The sequence below is a fragment of the Pygocentrus nattereri genome, chromosome 9 (assembly GCF_015220715.1).
Source record: "Pygocentrus nattereri isolate fPygNat1 chromosome 9, fPygNat1.pri, whole genome shotgun sequence".
In the NCBI taxonomy this organism is placed as follows: Eukaryota; Metazoa; Chordata; class Actinopteri; order Characiformes; family Serrasalmidae; genus Pygocentrus; species Pygocentrus nattereri.
The window spans coordinates 331,560-348,379 of NC_051219.1; positions in this window are offsets into that span (position 1 = coordinate 331,560).

Genomic DNA, 16,820 nt, shown 5'->3' on the forward strand with positions numbered 1-16,820 from the left:
CTGCACTGTGTTAATGCACCACTACACAGTCGCACTGTGTTAATATACAACTACACAGCCTCACTGTGTTAATACGCAACTACACAGCCTCACTGTGTTAATACGCAACTCCACAGCACCACTGTGTTAATATGCAACTACACAGCTTCACTGTGTTAATGCGCAACTACACAGCCTCACTGTGTTAATGCACCACTACACAGCCTCACTGTGTTAATGCGCAACTACACAGCCTCAGTGTGTTAATACGCAACTTCACAGCTTCATTGTGTTAATGCACCACTACACAGCCTCAGTGTGTTAATGTGCAACTACACAGCATCAGTGTGTTAATACGCAACTACACAGCCTCAGTAAGTTAATATACAACTACCCATTGCACTGTTTTAATGCACCACTGCACAGTCGCACTGTGTTAATATAAAACTACACAGCCTCACTAAGTTAATATACAACTACACAGCCTCACTGTGTTAATGCACCACTACACAGCCGCACTGTGTTAATATACAACTACACAACCTCACTAAGTTAATATACAACTACACAGCCTCACTGTGTTAATGCACCACTACACAGCCGCACTGTGTTAATATACAACTACACAGCCTCACTGTGTTAAAACACAACTATACAGCCTCACTATGTTAATACGCAACTACACAGCCTCACTGTGTTAATATACAACTACACAGCCTCACTGTGTTAATACGCAACTACACAGCCTCAGTGTGTTAATATGCAACTACACAGCCTCACTGTGTTAATGCACCACTACACAGCCTCAGTGTGTTAATGCACCACTACACAGCCTCACTCTGTTGACATACAACTACACATCCTCACTCTCTTAATGCGCAACTACACAGCCTCACTGTGTTAATGCACCACTACACAGCCTCACTGTCTTAATGCGCAACTACACAGCCTCAGTGTGTTAATACGCAACTACACAGCCTCACTGTGTTAATATACAACTACACAGCCTCAGTGTGTTAATGCACAACTACACAGCCTCAGTGTGTTAATGCACAACTACACAGCCTCATTGTCTTAATATACAACTACACAGCCTCACTCTCTTAATGTGCAACTACACAGCCTCACTGTGTTAATGCGCAACTACACAGCCTCAGTGTGTTAATCCGCCACTACACAGCCTCACTGTGTTAATGCACCACTACACAGCCTCACTGTGTTAATGCGCAACTACACAGCCTCAGTGTGTTAATGCGCAACCACACAGCCTCAGTGTGTTAATATGCAACTACACAGCCTCAGTGTGTTAATGCACCACTACACAGCCTCAGTGTAATAATGCACCACTACACAGCCTCATTGTGTTAATGCACCACTACACAGCCTCACTCTGTTTACATACAACTACACATCCTCACTCTCTTAATGCGCAACTACACAGCCTCACTGTGTTAATGCACCACTACACATCCTCAGTGTGTTAATGTACAACTACACAGCCTCAGTGTGTTAATACGCAACTACACAGCCTCACTAAGTTAATATACAACTACACAGCTGCACTGTGTTAATGCACCACTACACAGTCGCACTGTGTTAATATACAACTACACAGCCTCACTGTGTTAATACGCAACTACACAGCCTCACTGTGTTAATGCGCCACTACACAGCCTCACTGTGTTAATACGCACCACTACAAAGCCTCATTGTGTTAATGCGCCAGTACACAGCCTCACTGTGTTAATGCACCACTACACAGCCTCACTGTGTTAATACACCAGTACACAGCCTCACTGTGTTAAGGCGCAACTGCACAGTCTCAGTGTGTTAATTGCGCAACTACACAGCCTCACTCTCTTAATGTGCAACTACACAGCCTCACTGTGTTAATGCACCACTACACAGCCTCACTCTGTTAATGCGCAACTACACAGCCTCAGTGTGTTAATGCGCCACTACACAGCCTCACTGTGTTAATGCACCACTACACAGCCTCACTGTTTTAATGCGCAACTACACAGCCTCACTGTGTTAATACGCACCACTACACAGCCTCACTGTGTTAATGCGCCAGTACACAGCCTCACTGTGTTAATGCACCACTACACAGCCTCACTGTGTTAATACACCAGTACACAGCCTCACTGTGTTAAGGCGCAACTGCACAGTCTCAGTGTGTTAATTGCGCAACTATACAGCCTCACTCTCTTAATGTGCAACTACACAGCCTCAGTGTGTTAATGCACAACTACACAGCCTCACTGTGTTAATGCACCACTACACAGCCTCACTCTGTTAATGCGCAACTACACAGCCTCAGTGTGTTAATGCACCACTACACAGCCTCACTGTGTCAATGCACCACTACACAGCCTCACTGTGTTAATGCGCCAGTACACAGCCTCAGTGTGTTAATGTGCCAGTACACAGCCTCACTGTGTTAATGCACCACTACACAGCCTCACTTTGTTAATACACCAGTTCACAGCCTCACTGTGTTAATGCACCACTACACAGCCTCACTCTGTTGACATACAACTACACATCCTCACTCTCTTAATGCGCAACTACACAGCCTCACTGTGTTAATGCACCACTACACAGCCGCACTGTGTTAATGTACAACTACACAGCCTCAGTGTGTTAATACGCAACTACACAGCCTCACTGTGTTAATATACAACTACACAGCCTCAGTGTGTTAATGCACAACTACACAGCCTCAGTGTGTTAATGCACAACTACACAGCCTCATTGTCTTAATATACAACTACACAGCCTCACTCTCTTAATGTGCAACTACACAGCCTCAGTGTGTTAATGCACCGCTACACAGCCTCATTGTGTTAATGCACCACTACACAGCCTCACTGTGTTAATGCACCACTACACAGCCTCACTGTCTTAATGCGCAACTACACAGCCTCAGTGAGTTAATGCGCAACTACAAAGCCTCACTGTGATAATGCACCACTAGGCAGCCTCAGTGTGTTAATGCGCAACTACACAGCCTCAGTGTATTAATACACAGCTACACAGCCTCACTTTGTTAATATACAACTACACATCCTCACTCTCTTAATGCGCAATTACACAGACTCAGTATGTTAATGCGCAACTACACAGCCTCACTTTGTTAATGCGCAACTACACAGCCTCAGTGTGTTAATGCACCACGTCACAGCCTCACTCTCTTAATGCGCAACTACACAGCCTCCGTGTGTTAATGCGCCACTACACAGCCTCACTGTGTTAATACGCACCACTACACAGCCTCATTGTGTTAATGCGCCAGTACACAGCCTCACTGTGTTAATGCACCACTACACAGCCTCACTGTGTTAAGGCGCAACTGCACAGTCTCAGTGTGTTAATTGCGCAACTACACAGCCTCACTCTCTTAATGTGCAACTACACAGCCTCAGTGTGTTAATGCGCAACTACACAGCCTCACTGTGTTAATGCACCACTACACAGCCTCACTGTGTTAATGCGCAACTACACAGCCTCAGTGTGTTAATGCGCCACTACACAGCCTCACTGTGTTAATGCACCACTACACAGCCTCACTGTGTTAATGCGCAACAACACAGCCTCACTGTGTTAATGCGCCAGTACACAACCTCACTGTGTTAATGTGCCAGTACACAGCCTCACTGCGTTAATGCGCAACTACACAGCTTTACTGTGTTAATGCGCAACTACACATCCTCACTCTGTTATTGCGCAACTACACAGCCTCATTGTGTTAATGCGCAACTACATAGCCTCACTCTGTTAATGCGCCACTACACAGCCTCACTGTGTTAATTCGCAACTACACAGCCTCACTGTGTTAATGCGCCAGTACACAGCCTCACTGTGTTAATGTGCCAGTACACAGCCTCACTGTGTTAATGCGCAACTACACAGCTTTACTGTGTTAATGCGCGACTACACAGCTTTACTGTGTTAATGCGCAACTACACAGCCTCACTGTGTTAATGCGCAACTACACATCCTCCCTCTGTTAATGCGCAACTACAAAGCCTCACTGTGTTAATGCACCACTACACAGCCTCAGTGTGTTAATGCGCAACTACACAGCCTCAGTGTATTAATACACAGCTACACAGCCTCACTTTGTTAATATACAACTACACATCCTCACTCTCTTAATGCGCAATTACACAGACTCAGTATGTTAATGCGCAACTACACAGCCTCACTGTGTTAATACGCACCACTACACAGCCTCACTGTGTTAATGCGCCAGTACACAGCCTCACTGTGTTAATGCACCACTACACAGCCTCACTGTGTTAATACACCAGTACACAGCCTCACTGTGTTAAGGCGCAACTGCACAGTCTCAGTGTGTTAATTGCGCAACTATACAGCCTCACTCTCTTAATGTGCAACTACACAGCCTCAGTGTGTTAATGCACAACTACACAGCCTCACTGTGTTAATGCACCACTACACAGCCTCACTCTGTTAATGCGCAACTACACAGCCTCAGTGTGTTAATGCACCACTACACAGCCTCACTGTGTTAATGCACCACTACACAGCCTCACTGTGTTAATGCGCCAGTACACAGCCTCAGTGTGTTAATGTGCCAGTACACAGCCTCACTGTGTTAATGCACCACTACACAGCCTCACTGTGTTAATACACCAGTACACAGCCTCACTGTGTTAAGGCGCAACTGCACAGTCTCAGTGTGTTAATTGCACAACTACACAGCCTCACTGTGTTAATGCACCATTACACAGCCTCACTCTGTTAATGCGCAACTACACAGCCTCAGTGTGTTAATGCGCCACTACACAGCCTCACTGTGTTAATGCACCACTACACAGATGGACCTTAGACTGAGACTTTTTTATTTTTTTTTGGTGGGGGGTTGTTTCAGCTGAGAAAATGAGAAAAAATTGGATTCTTAATTTTAAAAAATGCTGTATAAAATGATTTGATGCACTTCCTATCTATAACATGCATAGTAGGCTGGATTCCCTATTGGTGTTTGTTTAATGTGATAGACAACATGTTTATTTACAGAACTTGTGATGAGTAGTTACTTTGAATGAGCAGTAAATAATCAGTGACATGTACATTAAGATGTTACCTTCAGTGAGAGTAGGAGCACCAGGAGAACCTCCAGCCTGAACTGTACTGGTGCTGGAACTGGAAACTTCCTGACCTGCAGGAGAGACAACTGAAAACATCAGCACTTTATCGAAGCTGCTTAAGACTAATAGCAATCAGTGAACTGTATCCAGAGGTGTAGACCACCTCTAGAACAGACACAGTGATGTTCATATAACCTAAAACCCCCAGCCAGTCAAACAGATCCATTCACTCGGTTTCTTACCCTACATCACTCACCTCCCTGAATAATGGTCACAGTCACTGAGCCTTGAATATTGTTTCCATGGAGAACAGGAGCGCAGACGGTTCCTCCTGTCTGAGCGGTCATGCTGGTCTGGGCAGGACCGGCGTGAGCTGAGGTGGACGTTTCCATCTTCTAACTGAAAAGCCTCTGGTCATCAGGTCAGGAAGTTCACTGTGTTAATGCGCCAGTACACAGCCTCAGTGTGTTAATGTGCCAGTACACAGCCTCACTGTGTTAATGCACCACTACACAGCCTCACTGTGTTAATACACCAGTACACAGCCTCACTGTGTTAAGGCGCAACTGCACAGTCTCAGTGTGTTAATTGCACAACTACACAGCCTCACTGTGTTAATGCACCATTACACAGCCTCACTCTGTTAATGCGCAACTACACAGCCTCAGTGTGTTAATGCGCCACTACACAGCCTCACTGTGTTAATGCACCACTACACAGCCTCACTGTGTTAATGCGCAACTACACAGCCTCACTGTGTTAATGCGCCAGTACACAGCCTCACTGTGTTAATGTGCCAGTACACAGCCTCACTGTGTTAATGCGCAACTACACAGCCTTAATGTGTTAATGCGCAACTACACATCCTCACTCTGTTAATGCGCAACTACACAGCGTTGCTGTGTTAATGCGCAACTACATAGCCTCACTCTTTTAATGCGCAACTACACAGCCTCACTGTGTTAATGCGCAACTACACAGCCTCACTGTGTTAATGCGCCAGTACACAGCCTCACTGTGTTAATTCGCAACTACACAGCCTCACTGTGTTAATGCGCCAGTACACAGCCTCACTGTGTTAATGTGCCAGTACACAGCCTCACTGTGTTAATGCGCAACTACACAGCTTTACTGTGTTAATGCGCGACTACACAGCTTTACTGTGTTAATGCGCAACTACACAGCCTCACTGTGTTAATGCGCAACTACACATCCTCCCTCTGTTAATGCGCAACTACAAAGCCTCACTGTGTTAATGCACCACTACACAGCCTCAGTGTGTTAATGCGCAACTACACAGCCTCAGTGTATTAATACACAGCTACACAGCCTCACTTTGTTAATATACAACTACACATCCTCACTCTCTTAATGCGCAATTACACAGACTCAGTATGTTAATGCGCAACTACACAGCCTCACTGTGTTAATACGCACCACTACACAGCCTCACTGTGTTAATGCGCCAGTACACAGCCTCACTGTGTTAATGCACCACTACACAGCCTCACTGTGTTAATACACCAGTACACAGCCTCACTGTGTTAAGGCGCAACTGCACAGTCTCAGTGTGTTAATTGCGCAACTATACAGCCTCACTCTCTTAATGTGCAACTACACAGCCTCAGTGTGTTAATGCACAACTACACAGCCTCACTGTGTTAATGCACCACTACACAGCCTCACTCTGTTAATGCGCAACTACACAGCCTCAGTGTGTTAATGCACCACTACACAGCCTCACTGTGTTAATGCACCACTACACAGCCTCACTGTGTTAATGCGCCAGTACACAGCCTCAGTGTGTTAATGTGCCAGTACACAGCCTCACTGTGTTAATGCACCACTACACAGCCTCACTGTGTTAATACACCAGTACACAGCCTCACTGTGTTAAGGCGCAACTGCACAGTCTCAGTGTGTTAATTGCACAACTACACAGCCTCACTGTGTTAATGCACCACTACACAGCCTCACTCTGTTAATGCGCAACTACACAGCCTCAGTGTGTTAATGCGCCACTACACAGCCTCACTGTGTTAATGCACCACTACACAGCCTCACTGTGTTAATGCGCAACTACACAGCCTCACTGTGTTAATGCGCCAGTACACAGCCTCACTGTGTTAATGTGCCAGTACACAGCCTCACTGTGTTAATGCGCAACTACACAGCCTTAATGTGTTAATGCGCAACTACACATCCTCACTCTGTTAATGCGCAACTACACAGCGTCGCTGTGTTAATGCGCAACTACATAGCCTCACTCTTTTAATGCGCAACTACACAGCCTCACTGTGTTAATGCGCAACTACACAGCCTCACTGTGTTAATGCGCCAGTACACAGCCTCACTGTGTTAATGTGCCAGTACACAGCCTCACTGTGTTAATGCGCAACTACACAGCCTCACTGTGTTAATGCGCAACTACACATCCTCCCTCTGTTAATGCGCAACTACACAGCCTCACTGTGTTAATACGCAACTACACAGCCTTGGTTGATGTAAGAGCAGATTCCACTGCCTTTCTTCTTGCCCGAGAGCTCCGTGGAGCAGTCTGCTCTGTACATTTTAAAGCTGTGGAGCTGGAGTGCGCTGTCCGGGGTCGACTCAGTCCGCCAGGACTCAGTGAAGCACAGCACAGCACAGAAAGAAAACTGAGGAGACACTGCTGTAGTTCTGAAAGTGAAATGTTTACACATTCCTGCTTGATATAGGACTTCAGCTACTCATCAGTTCAGGGTCTCCTGTGCCATATTTTTCACTTCATACTGTGCTAATGTTACATGCATCTATTGTTCAGCATTTATGGTGCCTTCACAGATGTGCAAGTTACCCATACCATCTGCTCTTTGGCCCCTAAACCATCATGAATACTGGCTTTTGAACTGTACACTGATAACAACCTGACTGGCCTTTGGCCGGAGGACAGCGTCCATTTTTTCCCATTTATTCCCAAAAGAACCATGTTGATTTGTCGCACCACAGGACACTTTTCAACTTTATCTCAGTTCATTTTAAATGAGTTTGGGCCCAGAGAAGATGGCAGCATTTCTGGATACTGCTTATGTTCAGTTTCTTCTTTACATTTTGGAGTTTTAACTTGCGTTTGTGGATGCAGTGACAAATTGATTTAAATACCACTGTCTGTGAAAACGCCTGTTTTTAATGCAGTGCCACCTGAAGACCCAAAGATAACAGCCAGCAAATACTGTTTTTTGCCTTGTCCATTGTGTAAAGGCATTTCTGTAGATTCTTTTAATGTTATGTCCATAGTTCCCTGCTATTTTACATTGAGACATTTTTCTTGATTTGTTTGATGGTGCAGTCTCTGACAGAGTGGTGAACCCTCCTCATCTTTACTTCTGAAAGACTCCGCCTCTCTGAGATGCTCTTTATACCCAATCATGTTACTGACCTGCTGCCAATCCACCACCAGGTGTGCCCCCGAGCTTTTTCATGCCCCTGTCCCAACTTTTTTGGAACGTGTTGGCATCAAATTCAAAACAGGCACATATTTAAAAAAAAAATAAAAATTTTCATTTTGTGTGACATTTTGGACAGCATCGCAATTTTTGGGGAAATGGGGTTATACATGCTGCCAATTAGCCGTATAATGCACCATTAGATTAAAATGTTCAGTGTTGTGCAGACAACACTGTCAGCATCATCCCTGCTCACATTACACCACCACATGCGTTACCTGACTGTATTTTTATTACGCAGGCAGGTACTTTGTGTTTTATATTTGTTAAATAATATAATAATTGTGCAAAGATCTGTTTTCTCTTTGACATGAAAAGTTTGTTGCTAGACTATTAAAATCCACCTTGATTCAATATTCTATGCCAATAAAACAAACATTTTCATAGATTTTACGAGGTACGCAGAAACTAATTGCATGTGTGGTTCCTCCGATGGACCTTAGGCTGAGACTTTTTTATTTTTTTTTGGTGGGGGGTTGTTTCAGCTGAGAAAATGAGAAAAAATTGGATTCTTAATTTTAAAAAATGCTGTATAAAATGATTTGATGCACTTCCTATCTATAACATGCATAGTAGGCTGGATTCCCTATTGGTGTTTGTTTAATGTGATAGACAACATGTTTATTTACAGAACTTGTGATGAGTAGTTACTTTGAATGAGCAGTAAATAATCAGTGACATGTACATTAAGATGTTACCTTCAGTGAGAGTAGGAGCACCAGGAGAACCTCCAGCCTGAACTGTACTGGTGCTGGAACTGGAAACTTCCTGACCTGCAGGAGAGACAACTGAAAACATCAGCACTTTATCGAAGCTGCTTAAGACTAATAGCAATCAGTGAACTGTATCCAGAGGTGTAGACCACCTCTAGAACAGACACAGTGATGTTCATATAACCTAAAACCCCCAGCCAGTCAAACAGATCCATTCACTCGGTTTCTTACCCTACATCACTCACCTCCCTGAATAATGGTCACAGTCACTGAGCCTTGAATATTGTTTCCATGGAGAACAGGAGCGCAGACGGTTCCTCCTGGCGTGAGCTGAGGTGGACGTTTCCATCTTCTAACTGAAAAGCCTCTGGTCATCAGGTCAGGAAGTTCACTGTGTTACAGTAACTGTTTATAATCCTCTCATCACAGAAAGGCCAAGATTCAGATCGAGTCTCTCTTCATGTTCATGTTGTCCATCCTTGTTGTGTCTGGCGATTTTATTCTGGCCGTCCCTGACACTGTAATGTGAAGATTTATTTGGGAAAGCGGCCGTTATGCAGAATTTGTGGTCATTTTTCTGACGCTGAATTGTGTCTGACTCTCATGGCTACTGGTGTGATGTGAAGGCTTGTATGAAATGCTGGTTTTGTGCAGCAGGAGGCCGTGACCGGCATGCATTTCAGTACACAGAGCTTGTGTAGTCCATTAACTGTCTGAATCTAAATCAGCATCAAATGAAATCAGGCAGATTTAAATACACAGCTACTCTCTTCTTCTTCTTCTTCTTCTTTCGGCTGCTCCCTTTAGGGGTCGCCACAGCGGATCATCTGCCTCCATCTTGCCCTATCCACTGCCTCCTCTACTTTCACACCAACCATCTCCATGTCCACCTTCACTACATCCATAAACCTTCTCTGAGGTCTACCTCTTCTCCTTCTACCCGGCAGCTCCATCTCCAACATTCTTTGCCCAATATATCCACTATTCCTCCTCAACACATGTCCAAACCATCTCAACCTGGCCTCTCTGGCTTTATCTCCAAACTGCTCCACCTTCACTGTCCCTCTGATCTGCTCATTTCTAATCTTGTCCATCCTTGTCACTCCCAACGAAAATCTCAGCATCTTCATCTCCGCCACCTCCAGCTCAGCCTCCTGTCTTTTAGACAGAGCCACAGTCTCCAAACCATCCATCATAGCAGGACGCACTACTGTCTTGTAAACCTTCCCTTTCACTCTTGCTGCTATCCTTCTGTCACACATCAGCCCTGACACCCGTCTCCACCCACCCCATCCTGCCTGCACCCACTTCTTCACCTCTTTTCTACACTGTCCATTGCTATGGATGGTTGACCCAAGATATTTGAAGTCATCCACCTTTATGACCTCTACTCCTGGCATCTTCACCTTTCCACCTGCCTCCCTCTCATTCACACACATGTATTTCGTCTTGTCTCTACTGACCTTCATTCCTCTCCTCTCCAGTGCAGACCTCCACCTCTCCAGATTCTCTTCCACCTGCTCTCTACTCTCACCACAGATTACAATGTCATCTGCAAACATCATGGTCCATGGAGCCTCCTGCCTGACCTCATCTGTCAACCTGTCCATCTCCATTGCAAACAAGAAGGGGCTCAAAGCTGATCCCTGATGTAGCCCCACCTTCACCTTGAAACCATTTGTCACTCCAACTGCACACCTCACCACTGTCTCACTATCATACATGTCCTGCACCACCCTAACATACTTTTCAGCTACACCTGACTTCCTCATACAGTACCACAGTTCCTCTCTTGGCACCCTATCATCTGCCTTCTCTAGATCCACAAAGACACAATGCAGCTCCTTCTGACCTTCTCTGTACTTCTCTACCAACACTCTCAACGCAAAAACTGCATCTGTGCTCTTTCTGGGCATGAAACCAAACTGCTGCTCACTGATCTGGACCTCTCGCCTTAGCCTTGCTTCAACAACTCTTTCCCATACCTTCATGGTGTGGCTCATCAACTTTATACCTCTGTAGTTACTGCAGCTCTGCACATCACCCTTGTTCTTGTTAAACAACCTGGTTAAAAAGTCCACTGCTTTCTCTCCTAAACATCTCCATACCTCCACAGGAATGTCATCTGGACCAACGTCTTTCCATTCTTCATCCTTCATTTTTAAAGCTGCCCTCACTTCCACCTTACTAATTCTCTGCACTTCCTGATCCACTATCTCTCCCCCCCGTCGTCCTCCTCTCTCTCTCGTTTTCCTCATTCATTAGTTCTTCAAAGTACTCCTTTCATCTACTCATCACTCTCTGTTCACTCACTAGTACATTTCCCTCTCTATCCTTTATCAGCCTAACCTGCTGTACATCCTTTCCAGCTCTATCTCTCTGTTTAGCCAAACGATACAAGTCCGTTTCTCCTTCTTTACTGTCCAGCCTCTCATACAGCTCATCATAGGCCTGAGCCTTTGCCTTTGCCACCATTCTTTTTGCTATGCGACTAGCCTCACAGCACTCCTGCCTACTTCCTTCATCTCTCTGGTTATCCCACTTTTTCTTAGCTGCCTTCTTCTTCTGAATACTCTCCTGGACTTCCTCATTCCACCACCAACTTTCCTTGTCTTCTTTCCTCTAACCAGACGAAACACCCAACACATTCTTGCCAGTTTCTCTCACCACCTTAGCTGTAGATTCCCAGTCCTCAGGTAGCTCCTCACTGCCCCCAAGGGCCTGTTGCAATTTTTCCCTGAACTGCCTGCAACCATCCTCCTCCTTCAGCTTCCACCATCTAATCTTTGGCTCTGTCTTCACTCTCTTCCTCTTCTTTGTTTCTAATCTCATTCTACAGACAACCACCCTATGCTGCCTTGCTACACTTTCCCCTGGCACCACTTTACAATCTCCAATCTCCTTTAGGTGGCATCTCCTGCTAAGGATATAATCCACCTGTGTGCACCTCCCTCCACCTCTTGTATGTCACCCTGTGTTCTTCCCTCTTCTGAAAATACGTGTTCACCACAGCCATTTCCATTCTCTTTGCAAAATCTACAACCATCTGACCTTCTGCACTTCTATCTTTCACACCATACATTCCCAGCACTTCTTCATCCCCTCTGTTCCCTTCACCAGCATGTCCATTGAAGTCTGCACCAATCACCAATCTCTCCTCTCTAGGGACACCATCTACCACTTCATCCATCTTACTCCAAAATTCCTCTTTCTCCTCTAACTGACAGCCAACCTGTGGTGCATATGAACTGACCACATTCAAAATCACACCATCAACCTCCAACTTCAGGCTCATGATCCTGTCTGACACTCTCTTTACATCCAGAACACTTTTCCCAAGCTGTTCCTGTCCCTGTTCCACACACCAACAGAACACCTACAGAACATACTGGGATCTTATCACCTTTTCCTGTGTGTAGTATAATCAATACTTGTTGAATATCTCTGTAGTGTAAACACTGAGCTTTCTGTTTATAATGGCTTATATTGTAACTCCTCACCGTCCCATGTGTAATAACTCTTTATTTTTGTTATTCTTTGTGAAGAAGAGAGTTTATATTGTTTAACTTATTTTTTATGTTTAGTTTTAATACATATTATCTATATAGTAACAAGTAACAAACTGCAAAAACCTTGTTAAGTACTTAAAGTTAATTACTTGCTGGTTGATTCTGTTTTTGTTACTTTTCAGTGCCTCGATGTCCCTTTGCTGCTGTAACACTGAGCATTTTCTGATCAAGAAACCAAATCTTGATGTCACCGTTTTGTCTAATTACAGGCCTGTTTCTAACTTACCGTTTACATCTAAGATCTTAGAAAAAGCTGTGGCCCAACAACTTAGTTCATATCTACATAAGAACCATATATATGAAAAAATTCAGTCTGGATTCAGGCCACATCACAGCACTGAGACACTCTAGTTAAGATAACTAATGATCTTCTTCTTGCCTCTTTTTTTTTTTTTTTTTTTTTTTTTTTTTAACCTGTCATATCTGGCCATTTTTGCAATCGGAATGGTAATCCGAATGTACTGATGTACCAAACATATTTGTTTTCACAAGAAAAAGCTCTATAGGTTACTAAAGCCTATTCTTGTTAAAGTTTTTATTTTATTTGTTTGGCCAGGCCTGACAGGCAATAAAAAAGAGGACAGGAAAGAAAGAGAAGAAGGGAGGAGAGAGAAAAAAAAAAAAATAATAATAATAATAATAATAAATCATAATAATGATAATTAAGTAAGTAAATAAATAAATAGAAAAAAAAAATAATAATAATAATAAAAAAGAGAGAAAAAACAAATAAAATAAGTAAATAAACAGACAACTAAATAAAAATAAATAGATAAATAAGTAAGTTAAAAAAAAAAAAAAAAAAAAAAAAAAAAAAAAAGGGGAGGGGAAAAAAACAATTATACAGATATACATACATATACATATTCACATATACATATACATATATACACCCAGACATAATTCTACTATTTGCTGCTACATACATACACATGTTTACATATCTATACATATGCCTCTATACATATACACCCACCCACCACACACAATTCTACTGTTTGCAACAATGTGTATATGTGTGTCTATGCGTTCACGTGTCATGTGTCATGGAATGTGCTCAGCAATGAGGGCAAGAAGCCGCAACCATGCCCCCGTGGTCCAGAGACAGATAGGGAAGGACCCGGGGGACCCGGACCATCCACAGCCCATTAGGAACTCAGGAGACCTGAGGCCACACGCTCCGACGGCCACCGCGTGCACGCCCCAGAGGACGAAGAATGGAGGCCCCAGACAGAGCGCCCACAGACAAAGGGCAAGTGACCGGAGAGCCAGAGGCAATGAGCAGCCCACCCCCCCCGGCAGGCCAACATCCCCAGCATGAGCCGAGCATGCGGCCCCCGAGGGCCCAGGCGCCCGAGACCGGCCGACCCCCGGCAGGACCCCCCCCCCCATGCCAGAAAGGCCCAAACCACCCTCAGGACACAACCGCCAAGGGAGCAGGGCAGGGACCACGCCACGATGTCCAGTCATGCACCCAGGGACCCACAGGGCACCCATACCCCGGGTGTGGGGCGGAGTCGGCAAGCAGCGGGGAGCGGTGGGGAGGGGTAACTCCTGCCCACCACCATGTACCACAGATGTCCAGGCTCAGCAAGTCATAGACCCAGGCCCAGCTGTCCACACACACATGTTCACATGCACCCACACACACCCACACCCACACTCGCACACACCAGTCACCCACTCATGCATACACACGGAACATACATGGACTCACAGTATCGGCGGGCGGACACCAGCACGGGTCAGCGGTAACCCAGGGAGGCAGCCACCCCGGCCCCGAATGACCGGCCGGTCTCCCCACCAGGCAGGGTGCACCAAACCGGTGTGAGAGGACCTGCCCACCCCCCCCCCACACACTCAATATGTGTGTGAAATGAAAAGAATGTGTGTGAGCTACAGTGCAATTAAAATTGGAGGGACAGAGGCAATGTAGTACTGAATAACAGCACACTGCCACGCTGCCCCCCAAGGCCCTCAATGTCTAATGTGTAAATAAAATTGAGGGGCAGGTAGCAGTGAGCAGATAAGTGAGGTCACATCAGCAGCGCCACCCACCATCCACTGAGTGACACCTGCCCCCCAAAGCCCTGTGTGTACTGTACTGTGTCATGAAATGTGTCATTGTAAGGGGGGAAAAAAGGGGAGGAGTGGGACATCACGCATCACAGCGAGCAGAGCCAGGTAGGTGGCCCTACTCACTGTAGCATGGGCCCCCCTCCCCCAGAACCCCCATGTGTAGTGTGATGTTTGACTGAGTGGGAGGAGGGGAAGGGTCAGGATAAGAAAGACCGAGAGGCAGAGAACTACCCCTCGGAGGAAGAGAGCCAGCTGGCGCTAGCTCACTAGGCACCCCGGTTTCCTACACCCGGCCGCGGCGCAGGGAAGGCCGGCCCAGGGCCCGAAGCGGCCAAGCCCCCAGGACACCACCGCGCTCCAGGCCGGCGCCCGCCCACACAGCTGACACAGCACAAAACATACACACCCACACGCACACAAGAGACAACAATTATCACACATACACATACTCACGGTTACAATACACATACTCACGATTACAATACAAACACACACACATACATACCAACACAAACACACTCACCCGCACAAACTTCACACACACCCATATATACGCAAACACAGTGGTCCTGGGTCCAGAACCAACCAGCCCTATGTGGTTGTCCCCCTACTTGAGTGCCCCACCCCTCCTCCCGGGAGGCATCAAGAATCCTGGAATGCCAGACAGACACCCCGGCGCGCCCCAGACCCCCATCACCCGGCGGTGCGCCCAGGGGGGCACAGACCCCTCCAGCGCAGGGAGGAGCCCAAACGGGGGACGGGCGACCCCAGGCGCCAAGGCCCCAGATCCCACACCCCGGCCCACACAGAGGAGGCCAGCCCCCCGGACGGGGCCAGCACCCACCCCCACGGGTCCCCAGGTCCCCACCCCAAGACCGTGAGCGCACACATCCAGGCCCCCCACCATCAACAACAGGGCCCGCACACAGAAACCGCAGAGCGTCAGCCCCCATCTCCAGTCCAAGAGCCATCAGACATCCAAATCCCCCAGCCCACCCCCAGCCACCTGCTGGGTACACCACAAGACAAGACTACAGCCGGTTACCCCCATCACGTGATGGAGCTGATCAGTGGGGACCAGAGGGATTCAAATGTAGTCAATTGATTTTTAGTGGTAGCAGACATTCTTTCCAGACTAATGTGGTCTAGAAGTAGGTTTCTGTAGTGAGTTATACATAAATCATTTTTTGATTTCCACTTCATGAGGATAGTTTTCTTGGCGATGCATAAGGCAGTAAGAACTATAGGTGATATATTCGTTTCTATGTTTAATTCACTTATATCACCTAAAATGCACAGTTTTGGTGAGGCTTGGATATCACAATGGAACCATGTGGATAAGTCTTCACATATTGTCTGCCAAAATCTCTGAACTGGCATGCAAGACCATATAGCATGCATATAATTTTCAATATAATTACCTGTGCAGTTAGTGCATATATTTGTTTCTCTGAGGCCCATTTGGAACATTCTGTGCCCTGTATAATGCCTCTGATCAAGGCTACATATCTCTCTTAGTGCTACTTGACCTCAGCGCAGCTTTCGATACAATAGACCACAATATTCTCCTAGAAAGGCTAGAAAACATGGTTGGAGTCACAGGGACGGCCCTATCATGGCTCAGATCTTACCTATCAGAACGTTATCAGTTCGTTAGGGTAAACAATTTATCTTCCAATTATTCAAAAGTGAGATTTGGAGTTCCGCAAGGCTCTATATTAGGACCTTTATTATTTACACTATACATGTTACCGTTAGGCACAGTTATAAGTAACCATGGCGTAAACTTTCATTGTTATGCAGACGATACTCAACTGTACAGATCAGCCAAACCTGATGACCAATACAGGTTAAAGAAAATGCAGGACTGTGTAAAAG